Source organism: Acyrthosiphon pisum, chromosome X (assembly GCF_005508785.2).
Source record: "Acyrthosiphon pisum isolate AL4f chromosome X, pea_aphid_22Mar2018_4r6ur, whole genome shotgun sequence".
Classification (NCBI taxonomy): Eukaryota; Metazoa; Arthropoda; class Insecta; order Hemiptera; family Aphididae; genus Acyrthosiphon; species Acyrthosiphon pisum.
In genome coordinates, this window is record NC_042493.1 from 107,323,901 (window position 1) to 107,346,590 (window position 22,690).

General features: G+C 28.1%; 1 long non-coding RNA gene across 1 annotated transcript; it reads left to right on the forward strand.

Moving 5' to 3' along the window:
- Window positions 1-14,902: 14,902 nt before the first annotated feature.
- Window positions 14,903-15,478, forward strand: LOC107883617. Its single transcript, XR_001679418.2, has 2 exons — window positions 14,903-15,242; window positions 15,314-15,478. It is a non-coding gene; the product is annotated as an uncharacterized LOC107883617 (long non-coding RNA).
- Window positions 15,479-22,690: the final 7,212 nt, after the last annotated feature.

Genomic DNA, 22,690 nt, shown 5'->3' on the forward strand with positions numbered 1-22,690 from the left:
TACGGTCGTTCCAAGTTATGATAGTAAGTTAGTAAAATCTTACGAATTTAATTTAATTTTTATCACAGAATATTTTGATATAATTTATTTTTTAATTCAGTTATTAAATATGAATTTTACAATTATAACAATTATTGTATATTTATAGTCAACATTTTGTGGAGCTAAGCGCTAAGACTTGTACTTTGAACTTCTGTATAAATAACTAAGTTACTTTTAAAAAGTAATTCAATTATTTTACTTGTTACTTAAAGATTAAAGCGTTTACTCTTCTATCTAAGAAGTTACTATCTACGTTATCTCTAAGTTACAAAAAAAAAAAACAGTTCCTATAGTAAGTATAATATTATTTATTTTGGGATTTCTTAATTTATTTAAACAATAATGATTCGACAAGAAATGTAAGTAGAAATACTCAGGTTTGTTATGTTTCAAACAGCTTAAACATGAAGTCAAAACATTCATTTTAAACTTTTGTTCATTGTTTAAAACTGTTTAAGAATGTAAAATCTAAGTGAATATTGTGTTTTTTTGGTTTATCTATATATATAAGAATCTAACTTGATTTTGGAGACGAAGGAAACCGGTTTGTTTATTTATTATTATTATTATTATTAATTATTTATTTATTTGTTTGCACTTGCATTTTTCCATTTGAAATATATATTATTCATTGAATAAATAATTTAATGTTACATTTTTTTCTACCTTATCTCTATTCTATAATAAATAGAATAAAAATGACCACTCCAGTGGTTGAATTCAAAATGTAAGATACATAATTTAGCAGAAATGCAGAAATTAGCAATAACAATAACTACAATATGTAAATATATTATATTATTTGTATGGCCAAAAATATAGATATCCTTCAGAAAAAAAGTTAGAGTATTAAATTATTATATCTGTTACCATCCTTCATGAAAATTTTTTACTATATACTAGTACACGGCATATAGGCATAATATAAGTAAATTACATATTAAATTAAAATTAAGTTATTTTAAATACACGGTTTAAGACACTGTTTAAACTGTTTAAAACTCAAGCAATTTGTTTTGTTTAAAACGTCGTTTAAACAAAAAATTAATTTTAAAAACAATAAACAGTTAACAATATTATAATTATTTATAAAAATACCTAACTTTACAATAATTATTAGTGTTTAACAATCAAAATATATTTGCGTAGTGTATAATATACGTAATACTACAATTTAATGACATCAATAGTCCTATTAAATATTAAATTTATCAATTTTTAATATTAAATATATTAAAAAAAAAATTAAAAATATGCTTCGACCGATGCAAAGTAAGCTTGTATGCCAATGCAAACATCTTTACATTTTTTAAATCGAACAACTAGAAGTACTTTAATTTTTGTCTGGCGTAGCTTTCCTATGTTCCACGCGTGTTAGGCAAAAACAGAAAATCACCGCTTCTAATCCCTATAATAATATCATACATTCATAATATCTACGATAGGTATTGACGTACCGCATTATTGTGAATTCATGAAAATATACGCATTTCTCAATTTCCAGTCGTAGTGAATTATTAATTTATTTTTAAAAACTGTTTACAAAATATAACATAATTTAAACATAATTTACTATTATTTAACACTATTACACTATAATATATTATTATAGTGCTCAGTAGTTAGTAGACAGTTGGTTGTAATGTTGTCGCACTTCAAATTACATATTTAAATCTCATCATGTACATCATCTCATCAACATTGATAATATTACCTATTAATCATCAAATGCGATTATATTTAATATTTCAAAATAATGTCTTCAAAAAGAGTAAAATTAGGTGGCGCAAAATATAAAAAAATAAAAGCCAAGCAGTTCTAATTAGAAGTTAAAACGAAATTCCAAACTTTTTTCCCGCCATCAGTGGTAAGTAAGTACTTATACGAATAACTTATTATCAATTAGTTATATTATTTAGCTACGATACACACCCCGAAATTCACCTCTTAGGTACTATTAATTACTATACTTCAAATACCATTTAAAAAAAATATATTTCCAATAAATTTAATATTATGTTCAGAGATTTAATTTAAATGAACATAAAATCTGGGCTAACACTAATTAATGTGTCAAAAATAGACAACAGACTTAAATAGTAAATGTAGTACTGTAGTAGGTAAGTATATCAGTATAACATGTACTGATACATAATATAATATAATTACTGTATTAATAAGTGTATATTTTGTCTTTTCATTAATACTCTTAATTTGTATAATGATACATTTTTTTCAGATAATTAATCAGTTTAAATTATTATTGTTTTTGATGAAATGTTATTACTATATTTTATTTAGGTTGATTTTTACACCAGTTATATTTTGAGCGTTCAACTTCTGAGTATATATTATGAACACTCGCATGTACAATGTACTGATGTGCCTATTTTAAAATGTAATAATTTCATTTTATTTAATTATTGATAAAAAAATAAGTTCTGAGTTTATCCAAAAACCTGATGTAAGTGATGCAGAAAATGACGATGAAGTATGAATTATTTAAATATATGTATATTTTTCTATGCTATGGGGTTATGAGGCGGCATATAATATGTGTGCCTCCGGTGGCATTATACCTTATCACGACACTGATTTTCAGCAAAGCCACGCTGTATCAGCACTTATTTTTAAAATTTTAAAATTATTTTTTAAGTAATAAATTAGTTGCGGAACAAACTTTTTTCAAATGCCGCACGGTGTGGATGCGTATTTGCCTCACGGCTCTGTCTGGAACACGAATAATATATAATAATATAATATTATAACTCATCAAAAGAAAACACAGAAACAATTCTAACGAAATCATAACGCGTTACTCTCGTCACGGTACCTACTGCCCATAACTGGATGTAACGTCATATTCTGACAACTGAGCAATTTATAACACTGTAAAAAAACTTTGTGTTAATCTGTTCAATCATAAGTCATATAATATTACGGTTTATGCTCAGTTTACCGACACCAAAATATGATATTGGCGACACGCTACGGTGGTATCGCAATAAAACTATAGGTATGTAATACTATCAAAATCTGTAAATTTATTTTATTTTGAGTATAAAGTACATATCGACTATCGCTCGTTATGATATCCATAAGCTTATTTAATGGTGCTTACAAGATAGTATTATCTAGAGAGGTACCTATCACATGATAATTGATATCATAGATATATATATAAAGGTAAGTCCACTGCGGTTTTCAAATAATGATTACGATTTTAGGTTGTAGTTATATTTCGCTGCGTTTAAGTACTGCAACACAATTTATTTCCACATTTTAATTTTTTCTGCGGTTATGGAATGGTTCAAAGTTAAGTCGGAAAAAAATCAGGACTTACTTGCAGTGGACAATTACATTCACAGCGTATTATAGGTAATGACAGTACCGGTCGGGAGCATATAAAAATAATAAATTTAACAATAAGCTATCCCGGTTACCTAATTAGGTAGGCACACGTTGGACTACGGGCTCACCTGATAAGCGTGTGCGTGCATAATGTACATTTCGATTACGTTTTTAATTTTTACCTTTTTCATAGCTGCAGTCTTATCGACAAATTAATAAATTATTATATTGAATTGCCCGTGCTCGGTGCATAGCCACAATATACGTATAATAAAGCAACAATATATTTGAGATAAACTAATCCACCAAAACGTTTTAAAATACAGGTCTGACGATTGAATTACATAGTCATTGCACAACTATAGTACTTAAATACTTTATATGTAATTTTTAAAACTACGACTGTTGCAACGGCGGTGAAACTGCATTTTATTAATTTAACTTCGATAATAATATTTTGAGCACGTCTACTGCAACTCACTCGTTAACGGTCAATAAACGCACGTGAACTGTTTACGTAAATATTGAAAATACTATGGTGATTTTATTATTGCGTCGCATACTATTAGGTTCGCTCGATTAATAAGGATGGCGCGGCCTCTACGCTAAGGGTGACCATAAAAATAAAATAAAAATACGGGACACTTCAGTTTCCAACTAAATCTAATAATATGAAAAAACAAAGGAAATTCTGATTTGAAATTTGTGTGAAAAGGCACTGTCCATTTTGGAATTTTGAGAACAAATTATTATGGAGTCGTACAAATATAATTTTAAGTTACACCTTTACGTAACTACGACTTCGCCACTACAACTACAATGAATGTCTGCCGGGTACTCGACACTCGTGTTCGTGTACAATCGATATTAATAACATTTATAAATTATAACTCTACATAGTTATAATATTTTGGATATTATAAAATAATAAAATGTAAATACAAATTACTGGGCGCAACACGCACACATTTGACATTTTTACAACAAACTGTCTGCGGAGCGTCGGAATGTCGGATTGTACCTACTTGCCTAGGCGACGACGCCGCACGCCGGTATAATAATAATAATAATATTATGTACTTTAGTGTTGCCGACTACGATGTGACATTAATATTTAGTTATGTAATTGTTTTATATTTTCTACCCGCAGGCCGCAGCAATTATAATCAAAAAAAAATTTGATCTATTTTAGACATATTATAATATAGACATCTTTGACGCGTGTCAACGAGTTCGTCGTCGTTTTAAAATTGTACATCGTAATACGAGTAGATTAATAATTTTTCTGTTTTTGAAATTTGAGTAGTAGTTAAATTTTTGTAATTTTCATGACATAATATATTATATTAATATATTTTTTTGTTTTCATATTTATTTTCTAATAAATAAACTATTATTCAAAGCATGTTTGAGATAAATACTGATAAATGTATTTTTACATTTTTAATTATTAAGTCAATAACTAAAATTATAAGAACTCTGAACTATTGTTGTGTATTTCGTACAGGTAAATAAAACCATAACAACATAATACATTAATACCTACTAATATTATAACTTTTGCAGTTATTTATCACAATCGTGTTTTACATCGGAAATTCGGTACATAATTAATAATATAAAATAATAATAATATAATTTTAGATTCTGAGCGGAGGGAGTTCTGAGGGAGTTCCCAGTACTCTCCTTAATAATGATCGAGAAAAATAATAAATAAATAAGGAAAAACTGGAATTTTTACGCAATACCAGTTTTTGAAAATATCAATATTGATTTTTTTGGTGTTTGTAACTCAAAAACAAATAACCGTATGGATACCTACTTGAAAAAATATCACTAAATTTGTTTATGCTTTTTGAGCTATTTTATAAACATATGATGAAATTTTGTATTTTATGTAGTTTTTTCTACTTCATAAGTCGATATTTTCGATCAGTAAAAAAGTTGGGAAGTAGAATGCAAAATTGCTTATAAGTAGTTCATATTATAAAACTTAAAAATAACAAAAATACATTGTCACCTAATTTGTTTAGAAACGTTTGTGGCGATACCGGGGTCTTATCACCACTCGCCCACCGCGCATTATCATTACGCGACGCGCGCCTTTATTTTATATTATATTCATTTTGTGTTATTGTCTTTACGACATACATGTAATTATATTTATGTTCCTTGTTTTAATTACCGAGCTTGCCCCCGTTTTGTTTCGACGGCAACGGCTCGCGCTTCGGCGGCTATGACGTCGTTGGCCGCAGTGGCGGATCCAGGGCTTAATTTTGGGAGGGGCATGGGGGGGGGGGGGGGTAAAAGTACAAAAAGTTGCAAAGTTGGCAACAAAATTGACTGAACACAGTGTAAAACAAAGGAAAACTACGGTGATGGGGGGGAATGCTCCCTTTGCCCCCCCCTGGATCCACCGCTGGTTGGCTGCCGCCGGCTCGTTCTCTTCTTGCACCGCGCTTGAACGCGACGCACCGCGCCGTTCCCGCCACTTCAAGTCCGCGACTACGCCGCACGCTTTTTTGTCCGCGTTCGTTCGCGCACTCACGCGACATTTTTTTATATATTTACGTACGACGTTTTTATTTATCAACTAAATTGTGTTTTGTATCGATTTTTAAATATACCTACTTAGGCGCTCTCGCGTCACTCACCGGGCTCTCATCTTTTTGTTTTACTCGTGTAACCCTTCTGACGAGAAGTCAGATCGTATCTGTAAGTGTGGTCGCCACGGGTCAACCTCCTAAGCCACAGGGCTCCTACACTTACCACACGTTTAAAAATTTAAATATTGACGAAATTCATAAAATATTTTGTTTTTATACTTATCTTTTAAAAAGCGATTTAAAAAGTGGGTAAGTGGATGTCGCTCTGCTGCACAGTGGGTTACAAGTGGGTTACTGTAATTGATGGTGTTAAATTTTAATTCAACGATATAATACCATTGTATTTGTACAAAAAACGATTCTGAGTGGAGACGGTTTGTCAGCCTAGAATATTTTATATTATATTTATATTGTTATTATTAATACAGTTGTTGACAAGTTGAATTAATATTATTTGCATATTGTATGAGGGTCCCGCAATATATGTTATCACCCTAAGTCTACATAATCGGTGACTTGTGAATTGTTACCCCTTGTTTTATTAAAAATATTTATTTCTGGGTAGGTACTCTTCTAAAATGGTTATAACTGTTATAAGGTCTTCGACTTTGTTGTATAAGATTTTTACGTTAGGGCAGTGTTGAATCTAGGTCTTTTTTTTATAGTGGGTGCTATGTTGACAGGGTTGGGCAAGATACTCAAAAATCAGTATCGCGATACTAGATACTCGATACTTACATTTGAAGTATTTAGATACTCGATACTTACATTTTAAATAATTAGATACTCGATATTCGATACATTTGAAAAAAATTAGCCATACCCTATGATGCATAGGATTTTTTTTACATTTTATTTATACACAATTATATAGATTGTAAATCTAGACAAATGCATTTAACTTTAAAATTCCAAATATTAGTTAAGTATAAATATATTATAAAAAGTCAATCGTTAAATTAAATAAATAAATTATATAGATATTATCATATCATCGTATAATATTATATTATAATGACACGACAAAAAACGTTAAAATATGTATTTAACTTTTAAATTTCAAATATTAATTAAGTATAAACAATTTATATTATTGTGTTCATTATTTACTTTATCGCCGCCATCTGTCACGTGAAAGTTAGACTATACAGACATACAGTGGTGGATTTAACGGTCGTTCAGTCGGCAAATGCCAACAGGCCATGCCCTCCTAAATTGTGTAATGAGGCCCACCTAAATTATAAAATTGATTTTTTTTTGAATTTTAACCAAACTGGAACCTAATTTACCAATGTTTAAAAAAAAAAAAAATAATTTAAATATATAGGAATACTTCAAAAGTAGAAAATATTATAATTAACTAAAGTAGAAAAGATCGAAGTAGGTAATAACTTATATGTAAATATACGTAAATCTAAGTTAAGTATTCTACATTCTACTAACACTACCATTGATCACAAATAAGATTATTTATAATTATAAATTAATATATAATGTAATTCATGATTGCATGAAAATAAAACAATCATTTTGTAAGTTTAATAACAATCTTTTTATTACTTAATCAGCGGCGTAAATTATGATTTATTGGAAACCGATTTCGCGATATATTCGCAACGTAGGTATATATAAAAAGTAAAAATGTGGTAAACAGGGCTGTGAATTTAATGCATTTGCACTATGTTTTTCATATTATGTTTATACATTTAACGGGTTAGGACATTGTTTCTAACTATGGTATAACTATTACTATAAAGTATTGATTGAAATTTAAAATAAGTATTATTATTATTATTATTAAATTAATTATAAAATTATAAATAGAGGCAACGAGTAATTGCCTCCAAACCACAAATTCACTCGCCAACCTAGTCGACCGGTCTTCAAATTACACACACATCATTATTGTTTTTGTGAATTTTAATTTAAAATGGTAATTTTATCATTGAATTTTGTGTATCTAGTAAAAAAAGTGAAGTGTGTAGTATAAAATTTAAAAGGGTGTATAGTTATAACTCAAATTAAACCTTTATAATATTATGTCACTTTTTGTCAAGCTACATTTTAATTATTATCTACGTTCTACATAGGTAATTTATATACCTGCGTTTAATTTTGTTTTATTTGTAAAAATAAATAAAAACTAAAACATTTTTTTTTTTTTTTTTGATTAGAAGATTAGTTGTTATTATAAAATTGAATATTGGTGGGTATTATTTCTCGCAAACGAGGCGATTGGTTCTGTGAAATGGGGGTAAGTATGTTACTGATACATTTTTTAGGAGGCCACTCTTATTGATTTGGCGACTTTCTTTGAACCCTTAAATCCGCCACTGCACTATGTACTTTGTACAGTCGTATAGATTACGGATATGGATATCTAATATAGGTACGGACATACGGTAAAGACGTAAAGTCCTATTCAACGTGTACGTGTAGATTAAATTCATTACTGACTTGCTCTTAATAAATAAGTAAATTACGTTTGACTTAGGTACATAGATGAAATAGTCATGTTAATATTGTACAACTTAAACAATTTATAAAATAATATTTTATAAATTGTGACGATCATAACAAATTACTAATTATTATTTAACAAATTAAAGATAATATTTTGTTCCTACAAGTGTATTGACATAACTATTACATTTCTACATAATCCTGCAGTAGGTACATTTATCCACAGAAATTGTTTGTTCTATTATTGCCAATATTTAAGTGATATCGACTCTCATGTACACTCCAAAATTTATTGTAGAGAAAATATCGTACTCTATCTCAACTATCTAGACTTATATTTATTTTTGTCGAATTCAATACTCGTTATCTATGTTATAGTCTTCACAATTTTAGTATCGAAATTTCGTAATTATTTCCGTGCTAAACATAGTGGTATGCCGGTATGTACTAATATCTTATGTCTAATGTACTATATATATCGAATCAGATATCGGATATCTATTGGATTTTCATCAAATTATTTAGCAACGTAGGGCTCGGTTATTACGACTTATTATTTCGTACGACGGCACCACGTGCATTTAATTTTATCACACTATAACACACCATATAATATTATCTTCGGTATAAAGTTCTTAAATGCGGTAAGTATTTGATATTTGTATCGGTAATCGTAAATCGATACGTTATTGTAAATTAACCGTTAACTATTGCGTCTCGTTTTGAGGACGCAAGACGCAACTCAGTCACGACTAATATAATATTTAAATATAGCAGCAGGTAGAAAAAATAATATAGGTATTTGAGCGACATAAATGGACCCAAGTTAACGGTTTGACGGTAAACAAGTTCTTCACATTTAACTTAAAATTATGGCCGAATATCTTGGTGTGTAGACAGTGTACAGCAGTAGTCGGAATTGCCAGGCAAATACTTCCGAACTATAGGTAATGCGAGTTGACGTGTTGTGCAAAATAACGTCTGCGTGTGCTTATAAACTACCTACGAATAAAATGGTAATAAAGTTTTTATGGTAATTATGAGTTGCTTCGTAATAATTTTAATATTGAACAGCAAAATAAAATGTTTGACATTCTGAATAATCAACAAGGATAATAAAACAAATCAATAATAATAATAATAATAATAATATTAATCTATGAGCTATCATGCTGGTGTTACGATTGGTAATTATTAATATATGTACATTTCCCCAGAACAGAATGTATAAGCCATAAGGCCAGCTATCAGAGCTAGATATATCCGGCGATTAGCACCGAAACGAAAAATAATATGATATATAGGTAATACCTAATAACATTAGTGGGGATTCGCACTTACACAATATAATTTAGAAAACTGGGGAAGTCGTTCTGCTTAGTAGGAAGTGTCTAGATGGGTGTATTATATAAAATCATTGTATACGAAAAACGATTTTGAGCGATGACGGTCTATAATAATTAATATTACAAAGTATATTTCATGATACTATTGTTATTAAAGTAATTTATTTTACTATTAGACATTAACCATAGTAAAAAGTAATACATAATATTTTGAATTATTTTTCGCCAACAAAATTGCATTTTACATTTGTATAGGCACTATATAATAATATATTTTAAAAGTTTAAAGTTTCGAGTACCCATGAATAATATTTTTAAATTACAACACGTTCTTCGTTTAAATATCTAATTTGGTTCAAATTTTAACTTAAAATATCTATAAAATAAAGCTGGGTTTAATATTTATATATTTTTTTGGTCACAGTGTGAACTATTTACGAGGAACCTAGGTATAAAAATTAATAATTGTATGCATTTTTAGCTACTAAATAATTTGTAAGTTGTCGATAATTTGATTAGGTAATTTTATCAAAATTTGAATTTTAAATGATAACAAAAAAAAAATCTTACGAATGTATCTTTAATATTTTTTAACTGCTATTGTAACAACTTATCAAGAATCTTATATTCAATTTTCAAATCATTGATATAAAACAAACGATTTTCATTGACATTTATGAAAAATAACGGGTGAGTGTCGTTCTGCAGTACAGAAGGTCACAAGTGGATCACTGTAATTTATTGTGTTAAATTTCAATTAAATGATATAAATCATAGTATACGAAAAACGATTCTGAGCAAAGACAGTTTGTGTACTAGTTATATGTTTCACTGTTTATTTTTTACTTAATGTATTAAATCTTAAATGTATTTGAAATATTTTCTGTATGTTTTATGTGGACATTATATTATTGTGTATATTATAATATTAACTATTAAGTAAAATATTTTAAATTTGGTAATTTATTCAATAAAATGTAAAAAAAAAAATGAAAATGAAGGATGGTAATAGATATAATTATTTAATATTTTAACATTTTTTCTGAAGGATATAATATACCTATTACTATTTATTATTAATAATAAACCTAAAAAAAACACAATAATCACTTGAATTATAGACTATTTTATATATATTATGTTTTATTCGTTCTAAACAATGAACAAAACAAGTTTTATAAAATATAACAATCCTGGTATTATTACAACAGTAGTCAATAGGTTAAATTCTTTTTTGCCAAAAAAATTACATTTCAAAATGTCATTTTGTCTATAAAACATAATAATATAATATACTCTAAAAGTTTTATGTACTCACGAATAATATTTTAAAATTATAACGAAATTCTTAACTAAAATCGTTATTCCTGGTTTTAATACCTATGTAATTTCGTTCAACTTTGAACTTAAAATGTCGCCATGTCGGTAAAAAATAACGGTATTTTTATATATTTTTAAAACTTGCTATTAACATTATGAACTATTGGTTTATGAGAATCCTTGTTTTAAACTTTCAATCATTAGCTATAAAAATTGAACATTTAAATAAGAATTCAAGTAGTGGGGCCTAAAGTTTGTAGTAACTTTCATAACCCAAAATTACTCTGTTTTTTATTTTTAAACATCAGTTATGTTTTAAAATGTAATTTTAATTTTTTTGATCATATTTATTCTACTGAGACTTATAAAATATATGAAAATCTGATACATATTGTATTGCATTTTTCTACTCATTTTGTATTAGGGCTGGGCCGCACATAGCGGTTGAACCGCTCAACAAATTCAAATTGTTTGATTTTAAATGAAACCGCCTGATATGCGTTCACATTTACGCGGTTCAGCAGCGGTTGAAAAATGGACCGCAAAATGTCGCGGTTGACCCGCGTTTGGTTCGACCGCCCGAATGTTCAAAACACATTTTGTTGGTCCATTCACATATAACCGATCGGTCAGACCTAACCTCGAGGTTCGTAACCACGGTTCATTTTTTCAATGATCATAGTTATTAAAAAATAATAATTCCAACAGTGAGGCCTAAAGTTTCTAGTAACTTTCATCTTATTTTGTAACTTTGAATCAAAAGAGTAGGTACACCGTTTTTATTTATTTGTAAAAAAAAACTGATGTTTTAAAATATAATTTAAATTTCTTTATCAAATCAATTCTACTGAAGCTTATAAAATATATTAAAATCTCAGTAAAAAAAAAATGTATTAAATGAATAATTATTGATCTATGGCTTAAATTAATCATTTAAAATAATATGTAGTAGGCATTCCAAGATTAACGCAAGGGAAAAACTAGATAAATATTTTATACTAAATAATATTATACAACTATATATAATTATTTTATAAACACATTGTTTTAAATGAATCCGTTCACACAGGTTCATGACCACGGTTCATTTTTTCAAAGCGCATATGTATGAAAAAAATAAGTATTCCAAGAGTGGGGCTTAAAGATTCTAATAACATTCATCTCATTTTGCAACTATTTAAATCATCAAATTACACTGTTTTTATTTGTGAAAAAATATTATATTATGTTGATGTTTTAGAATATAATTAATTTTTTTTTTTAACTTATTTATAGTATTCTATCAAATTTATTTATAAAATAAATGAAAATCTTCATTACGTTGCAATTTTTATTTTTAAATTTTAGAATATGAGCGAAGCGAAAATATATATTAATCTTACAATGATATTTTCTAGTTAAGTGAAACATTTAAAATTCATAAATATATTTTGTGTTTCAATAGTTAAATGTCATTATAATTAATATATTAAAACTTGATATTGAAGCCTTAATATTATTATTATTATTTTATTTTTTTGATTGCTGGACGTATACGTGCATTTTGATTTTCTAATGATTTGTATTTAGTCCTAAGTATATAATTTAATTGTTTATTTGATGTTAGTATAAGTAGTTGCACATATTGAATTATGTTGATATCTTGTTTTTAAAGTTTTAATATTTTAAACTGTTTTTGTATGCTGTCGTGCCGGTATAGAAGACATATAATATATACCTAGCTGGCTATTTGAATTTAGATTCAAAATTCATAAAAATATTTTGTGTTCCAGTAGTATAACTACTGATATAAATATATAATTTTACGTTAAAATAAAATAATTTTTTATTTAAAATTAAATTAGAACATGGTGTTGAATCTTTAATATTAGTGAAATTTTCGTTCTCCTAGTATAATTTATAGTATACGTACTTAATATAATATAATTATTTTTTCTTTTAGTTAAATTGAACTCTTTATAAGTAGGTACTAACAATTGTTTATTAATTATTTATTTGTAGCATACCTACGTATCCACTTATTAAAATATTATTGATTTCTAATTAGTTTAAACCTCTAATATTAATATATATTCTTTTTTGATTGCTGGTCGTAGACGTACATTTTGAATTTCTAATGATATATATTTAGTTTTAAATAGGTTAAGTTCTTAAAACTGTTTACTTGATAGCAGTATACTACGTATTTATTTCTTTTTAATTTTAAAACTACTATATTATAGAATTTTTTTGTGTGCTGGTATAGCTCACATATTTGTATATAATATATTATGAACATAATTATCAATTATTTATTTCATAATTGTTGTTGACAGTATGATCCCATACTTAAATGTTGAATCATAGTTTTTTGGTGCAACTCGAAAACAAAATACCGTAGAATAAAGATTTTTGAAATTTTCACCAAATATTTTTGTATTATTATTTTCCATGCCTGAAAAAATGTTCAAAATTTTAACTCTTTTTGAGCAATTTATAGCCAATAGATATTTTTGATTTATTTTAGTTTTTTTTCTATAAATGTGGATAATAAGTAATTTTTCGTTGTGTCAAAAAGCTTGGAAATATAATCAAGATTCCTCATAGTTTTATATATATAAAAATATTAAAGATATATTGGTACGGTAATATTTTTTTAAGCATTTGAAGTTAAATAATCGAATAAAATTGACAATTGTTGAATTGTAGGAAATAAGTAATATATTAAGCTGACGAAGAAATTAAAATATAACAACTATACTTGTAGTGTAGTGTATTAAACCAAGCAATAATTTATAAATAACTTTATTATAAACAGAAGCAGTCGGTGACCGGTGTGCCACTTTGTCTAAATTCTTAATCATAATGCATAGAAATGTTACCTATTTTTTTCGACGACCACGTTGTACCTATTATGTAGGCAGTATAATAATATAATATGATCAAAGCTAGTATGTAGGTACATCAAACATCGCATTATCAGGAACTTATACTAGGTAACGAAATCCGTTACCTATTTGCTTATAATGTGATTTTCTCTTTTCAATAATTATTCAATTCAAATTGTTAAAAATAATTAAATTACTGAATTTAACTAAACTTGTACGTATTTGGTTGAGGGCCCGGGTGTTTTAATATTAACCCCAATAACTGGCTATATTACGGCACTGGACGGCAGTAGGTATGATAAGTACTAAATAGTAAATATCACGTCTTATTATTATAGTAATATTATTAGATACGATGTGGCACTCGGTTCAACCGTCATCGATCACGGTCGTATCAATTTAATGAGCGTGATTCGGCCACGGCCCACGGCGTCCTGGGAATATGGCTTTCAGCATACAACAGTATTTATAAATAATAAAATTATAAAATAAAATGATTGCAAATAATATCGTCCTCATCGTTATATTATCGAAACGTATTTAACGTAACAAATTGATGATAAATTACTTTCTGATCTAAAATGTAGAAATTGTATAGGTACTCGAGAAAAAAAAAACCAACTAGAATGCTACGCGATAAGTAATAACCCAATATAATATTATAGTTATAGACTACAATATTATATTATATAATTTATAATGATTCGAGTTTAGGTCAATAAACAACGTAGGTATAATATCATGCTATTGCGCAGTCTAGATATCGGTAGACTGCAGGTGATATTAAAATATAATCTATAGGCCTATTACCTATCGTGGGTATGTGCGATCTATATCCGTTTGGAGATATGCCGAATAAAACGGGGAAATTTATAAAATGTAGATAACTAAACGAGTAATAATTCCGATATGATATTATTGCACTAAGTCGCCGAGTGGGTACACTGCACGGGAACGGAATCAGTCATCAGTTCACTTCGACAAGTCTTCGGATCTCCTGCGTGCTCGTAAATGCCGAATACAATTTTATTTCAGTGTAATGCACGTCTTGTGTTACAGTCCGGGTTATTAAGTCGAAAAAGTGCCGTGTCGTGTTACAGTCCGGGTTTTTAAGTCGAAATAGTGCCGTGTCGTGTGTATCGATTTTTAAATTTTAAAATTTTAAAACGTATTTATAACGTACCTACCGTAATCCAGTTCGCGCGCGATGATGAATATTGAAGAAAATATGTGTGTTCAATTTTTGGGTAAGATCGACTATAACAATAATAATAATAATTTTATTATGAACTATAATAATGATATTATGTCTATATAGGTACCAACAACATTGCTGGAAAATAAATGAGCGGTGAAAATGGATCAAACAAAAACGACGAGAAAAGGAAGTATAAAGAAAGTTTTGGTCAGCAAAAAAGATGTCACAGGTAAGATTAATAATAGTATTATTTACTTGCACTAAGCGACCTAGGTAATATTTTAATGATTATTCGATTATACGTACCTACCATTTTGTTAGTTCGTACGCTCAACAAAATATCTGCGAAATCGTTATACGTTGTAGCCAGGGGCGGACTGAGGCCCTGAAGGCCCTTGAAAACTGCCAAACAAGAGACTCATGTTAAAATTTTAAAAATAACTTTTTAAGGAAATTATAGCATAATACAAAAAATAAGTTACTTCAACATTAAAATCTTAAATCTTTTTCAATACAAATAAAATAAAATTTCAAAAATATATTTAAGGTTTTTAATTAAAACACTATTTTTAATACTAATTAGTGATTACTATTATTATTTTAAAAAAATAATAAATTACCAAGTGTTTTGATCACTAGCATCTATTGACGTGTATCGTTACACAATAAATTCTAAAAATTAATCTAAAATAATTTTCATTGCCTTCGCGGCTGTAGTCGGACTGTTATTTTATTTTTGTAAATAGTGCCTATTGTAATATTGTATTCTTCGTTTTCGCGGTAATGATTACTGTGTGGAATTGAAAAATGATTAAAAATACCTAACAAATATAGCTCGAGGCCCAAACATAAAAGTTCTAGAGGGCCACTTACCCGCCCTGCTTGTCCGCCACTGATTGTAGATTTAAGGTACCGATATTAGATAATATTAATTATTGTTTAGTATACTTTGCAGAATAATATTAATTTTATTATATTAATGTGTTAATACTATGGCCCCACTGGCCACTGCTTCAGCAAATTATGTTTTCTGAACATCACTTTATCTATAAATAATCAAAATTATATTGTCCCAATAGTATGTAAAAAGCGACCTATGTGGACGCGTGTTTTTCTTAGGAAAAAGGTTGTTATATCGACGAAAATCAAAACAGTACCTAGAAATAATAACCATACGTAGCTTACTAATTATTGTTATTTGCTTGAAAATACTCAAACATATTTTTAATTTTTAATTTAATTATAAGAGAAATTAATCAGTACCACCATCGATTATAAATGCCACTATAGTATTTGAATGGCAATTTGTTAAAAGGGACCCAAGTTACATTTTTAACAAAAATAGTTTTGTTGTACCTATATTAATTATCCTCTTATGCAAACACATCGTTTTGTGCTAAAAATTACCTATTTCGTATCATCTCGTCTGTGAAAAATTATTATGAAATATTTCACAACTTGTTAAAAGGTATCTTATTACGCAAATAGAAATAAATGAAAACTGTTTTTCCTGAAAAGTAGTTGAAATTGTACATCGGTCCCTTTTAACAAATTGCCATTCATTTATAAGCAATTTTACCACGTAGGTACCTACTTGGAAAAATGTTTATCGTCGATGACGACCGATGACGGTACACAATTATTTAGTTAAGACTTATAACAGTGATTTTCAAACTTTTATTAAATACGTAACACCGTGCTCCTCAAAAAATGTAACGGAACACTGACCATTTTTTTTTCACTAAATAATTCGATGAATAAAATTGTTTTCAATTATAATTATATACAATTCATTTTAGAAATGTGTGCATGATGTGCTAACTAATTTTTATTAATTTTATTTTTATAATTTTATTCTTGGACGAACAGTTGAAATGTTAAACCAGTTCGAAAACCACTAACCTATACCATAGTATAAATAGTATTATAATAATATTATTTTGCTTTCGTCTTTTAAATATTAACGAACATTATACTTCTCTTTTTTAATGAACTACGAAAATAAACTTTATACATGGGCAACGCGCGTAACTTACTACGAGACATTCAACGTGGTCAATTTCAACAAACATCGCTTCGATCAGGTTACCCACTCAGCATTTGGGAAATGATAATATTTTGCGGATATTTTAGTGTACTTGTATAATGAAAATTTGACTAATAATATTGTATAAATATTTTATTCTCATGATAACAAAATATTGGTCTATATGGTTGCATAAAAATGTTGACTTCACATTTTTTATAGTGTTTCCATGAAAATGTTTTATGAAAAAATACGACTAAAATGTTTTGTTAGGTTATGTTTTTTACAAAATATTTTTCAAATGTAAACTTCTTGGCCAAAAAATATAAATACAATATTTCCTTATTATTTACGCAACTTTTTCAAATTTTTTGACAACTATGATGTTTTCCTGAAAATATTTTTACCATAGTTGGGAAATATTAAAATGCTTTGTGGGTAAGTATCTATTTATTATTGTCTATTTGAATTACCTACATAAAATAAATATTTTTGACCGTGGATTTCGGAATATGTGTACGATATTTTAATATCTTGACTTGATTATATTCAAGGCTGGGCATTAACGAGTTAAAAATTAAAATTAAGTTAAAACGTTATAATATGACTGGATTTTTTTTTTTTGCAAATTAGCAAATTTTAACTTTACACTAAGTTAAGTTACTTTTTTTTCAAAGTTAACTTTTAACTTGACGAGTTAACGAAAAAAAATACGAGTAACTTTTAACTTAACTTAACAAGTTAAAAAAAATCGTTAACTTGCCCAGCCTTGATTATATTTATGTCCGATGATAGTGATATACACTGAGACACGCATAATATTTAACGTACATCATAATACACATTACAATTAAATAGGTACGTTAAGCACATGTGTTTACTCTATAAATACCCAAAATTAATATTATTTTGTATTAATCCAAATTTCACATTTACTCATAGATTACAACATTTTTGACTTTTTCTGTTATAGAATCATTAAAATCATTATTATCTGCTTTTTAAGATGGTGTCAGTGAACTATTAATTATTTTCTCTCTCTGGCCTACGCGAAACATAGACAAAACGTATTTATGTAGAATCATTTTTTCTATGTTATTACATAATTTTAGAGTAAAATCACCCATTTCAAAAAATACAGAGAATAATATTTTTGAGGGAATGACATATCGATTTTTCAAAATATTGTCTCAGAACAATTCAATCATAATTTTAATTAACAACAATTTTAGGTTTATTTTGAAAGTCGAATATCGAGTCTAATAATAATAAAATATAAAATCGATATGTCATTCCCTCGAAAATATTATTCTCTATCTTTTTTGTAATAGGACGTGTAATGACTCTATGATTACTTAAAAGTATAGAAAAAAATGATTTTGTCTATGTTTAGCGTGGGCCAAGGAGAGAAAACAAATAGTGCGTTGACAATCTCTTAAAAACAAGACTGATTGCCGATATTTTTTTTCACAGGCATTTATTTACAAAAACTATCTTGAATATATCGTATATTGTTTTTACCTAAGTAGGTACCTACCCATGTTGTGTCTAATATATAAACTAAAATTGGATATTATTAGTTCATAAATACAAATTTAGATTTCTAACAAAACCTTAAAGATTATGAAATTATATAAAAATAAAGGAAGTTCGTTAGAGACTAAAATAAATATGGGGCCCCGCAAAATAATTATTATAACTGCGATTCGGTTAATTTTGCATACCGTTCCTGTCGCCGTTTACCATTCGGCCCGTTTCTGAATCTCGCGGAATCAAATGCAGCTGGTACGTCATTTTAGCCGGTGATGTACCATGAACAGGAAGTCATTTCGTGATCGTGTCGTTGACGATATCTTCTATCAGGTTAGTGTACTATTATTATGTCACGTGTGCAATATTTTTTCAGGGTGTTTTATTATTTATATATCATTAATAATATTGTGGTCGATCTTATACTCAAATATTTAACACACATTTTCTCAATATTAATCATCGCGCGTGAATTATATTACGGTGGGAATACGTTTATACAGCTAATATAAGCAGTTACCTAGGTCGAGTTATTGGAACGAAGTTATCCTTATCGAGGGTTCGCAAGGGGACCTAGCCGAGCAAAAATGTAATGCGTTACAAAAAAACCGTAAGAAAAATAGAGAATAAAGGAGACCGATAACTATGGTAAAAATTTTTTTAGGCAAATACGTTTTTTAAATTTCCAAAATAGCTATTATGTTGATCGTACCTATTATTTAAAACAGTTAAAAAAAAAAATTAAATGTAAAGAAAATTGCTAATTATTATTTTGAATTTCTAAGAATAATAGTTAACCTTTTCTTACCCAAATTTTCAGTTTTACATAAAAAAAAATAATTATGCATTTTTTAAATTAATTTTAGTCATGTGAATACATATTTAAAAAATCTTAAATATGATATTTTGTTTTTCCGAGTTTTCCGACATGTTGCTTATAAGCAACAATGGTCATTACTGGACTGTAATTATGAATTTTCCTAATAATAAAAAAAATACAAATATAGGTATATTTAAAATAACTGTATTATAATTGATAATAAACAAAACAAAAAACTTAATACTTTTTTTGGTTAAAAAATGAATAAAAATTAAATTTAAAAAAAAACATAATACTGTTCATTTATGAAAAAAACTAAAACTAAAAATATATATAATATGGATATTATCATTCACTTGTTGTGAAATGTTATAAAGCAGTTTCTAGTTTTAGTTATGCACAGATGAATTTTGCATTTACTACATTTCATAAATGTAGTTTGCTTGCAGGCTCTGCACCGTTCTTTTATATCCACCATTTCAGGCCAGTGATGATATCCGTCCAATCTGATGTCAGCTACTGGTGTTGGTGTACAATTAGCTTTTTTTTTCTTTGGTAGTTCAGTTGGCGAATTTACCGTTTCTGTGGATGGTCGTCCTCTTTTGAGAGTCACTGCAGTTACTTCACATAAAGCAGCAGCAATATTAGTTTGAAACTCTAGTAAACTCATTTTTAATTTTTCTTTTTTTTGTTTTAAATGACGTCGATAAAGAAGCCAGCCATTTACAATACAAACTCCAATCACCCAAAAAATTATTCGCATGTACCATTTATTTGATCTTATATCAATTCTATACAGTTCCAACAACATATCAGCAAGGTCTACTCCACCCATAAATTTATTATATTCCTCCACAACATGAGGTCTTTGTACTTCAATAAATTTTTTGTCGGACATGCTCCAGCGCTTACAAGTCCCAAGAGGTTCAACACTCGTATACGTAGATAAAAATTGATTGACTTCCGATCAAACCAACGAACTAATGATATATTATTTTCCGTTTCAACTTTGGAATCATATGATCCTCGTCCTTTTTTTTTTAATTCTTTTTCCAATTGCAGTGGACACTTTCCCATCCTATCTTGTCTTACTGTACCGATACTAAATATTTGTCTTTCTTTTAGAGCAACAGAAAGTAGAAGTGACGAAAACCAATTATCAAAATATACTTTGAAATTTTTTCCCTCCGGTAATTCACTTGTAAGTGCCATAACTATGCTAAACAACCAGAATTTCCATACTTATGAGTGTAAAAAAATTGTATTTAAATATATTGATTTTCCACGGAGATACTAAGGGTGATACAGGACATCAATAATCAAAATCAAAGGGATGAGAGGGTAGAGAGAATCGGCGGTTAACATAACCGCACATTTACCTTTCATAACCACACATTTTACACTGTTCAATACCTGCACACATTTTTTCTATTGCTAAAAAGGGAAATTTGAAAGGTTGATTGTTCAAAACCAAACACATTTGATTGACAGTTAAAAATTAAACATATTTTATAGTTATTAAAAAAATAATTTAGTAGGTACTTATTAAAAATAATTCAATATATTATAATTAAATGTAAATAGGATCAAAGACAATCGACTATAACTTTTTGCATTTTTTTAACGGCATTTTTTGAGCTTTTTAGGGCATAAAAATCCCAGCCCAACCATTATAAGAAAACTCGTATTACATTTTAAAATCAATAGAAATTTTTAGAAATTTCTAACTCAAAATATTTTGTACATTTTCGTGATTTTTATGCCTTTTGTCAAAATTCGTACTTTAAAAGCTTATAAAAAAAACTTGTGAAATTGGATTATTAATATTTTTCATTTTAATTAATAGCCTTGTATTAAATTGTCAAGCTTTTTTACCCAACAAATAAAATTGTATTGATATTGAATTTGGTTTCAGTAATTATCGTTATTGTTTTAACACATCTATCTAAAAAAAACAAAAGTTAATTAATAATAACTCAAGATATATTTATTATTTTGAATTAATGTTCTTACTAAATGAAATATTGTAGGATGCGGAACATACAATTAATGCCTATGTTGACTATGGTACTTTCTGCGCCGCTCGTCACAAAGTTTTATTTTTATGATTTTTTTTTGATCTTGATTAAATATGATTAACTGGTGTGTGGTACTAAACGATAATGTCATCTTAGATAAATGTATACGTTATTGATATAAATCAATGTGTGCGGTATTGAACGGTTTGATCTGGGGAAAATATGCGGGATAAAGGTATAAAAGTGTGCGGTTATGAACGACGCCCGAGAGAATGAGAGCCGGTTATGCCAAACCTTCATACGAAAGGTACCTTGTTCCATCTACGATCTGAAGTTTTTTTTTTTTTTGTTCGTTTGAACCGACAGCAGAGGAGGATCTGTGTGAACACTACTACTCCTACGATCTGAAGTCTGTACGATTAGGTAATACCGATGGATAAAATTGCGATCGGTCGCTATATTATATTATTATATTGCTGAGACTTCCGAGATATTACATAATATTATAAAATTATGTTCGACGTGCATTGTGCACGGACTAACATATAATTATTATATAATATTATCTAATGATATTATGTCTTAGTTCGTGCCCCGTGGTAGGTATATATCTATTTTGTGTAGGTATAAATATTTCTCAATTTAAAGAAGTATTTATTTTTCGTCATTTGTTGTATTAAGTATATTTAGGTATATACACTTAATATTTATAGCATAACCATTAAACATAACGTGGGTGGCTTTGACCTTTTTATTTAAATAATACAATTCACAATTAGGTAATATTGTAATTTTCTATTAATTAAAATAACATGAACATTATGTTATAATAATATTATAGTGTCCCAAAATCAGGGCTTGAAACCGAAAATATTTATTTGCGATTTCGATTTCAGTTTCAGATATCGGTAGGTATTATTTATTTTTTCCAATTCGGTTTCCGGTTTTTAATATTGATAAATATTTCTTCGATTTCAATTTCCGTTTGATTTTTTTAAACAATATTTAGTTTTCTGTATTCTCTTTGCCTTATTTTCATTAGGATCTAGGACAATATTGGTCCCCGTGAAAAATGCAGATAGTTGACCCCCGTCATAATTTTA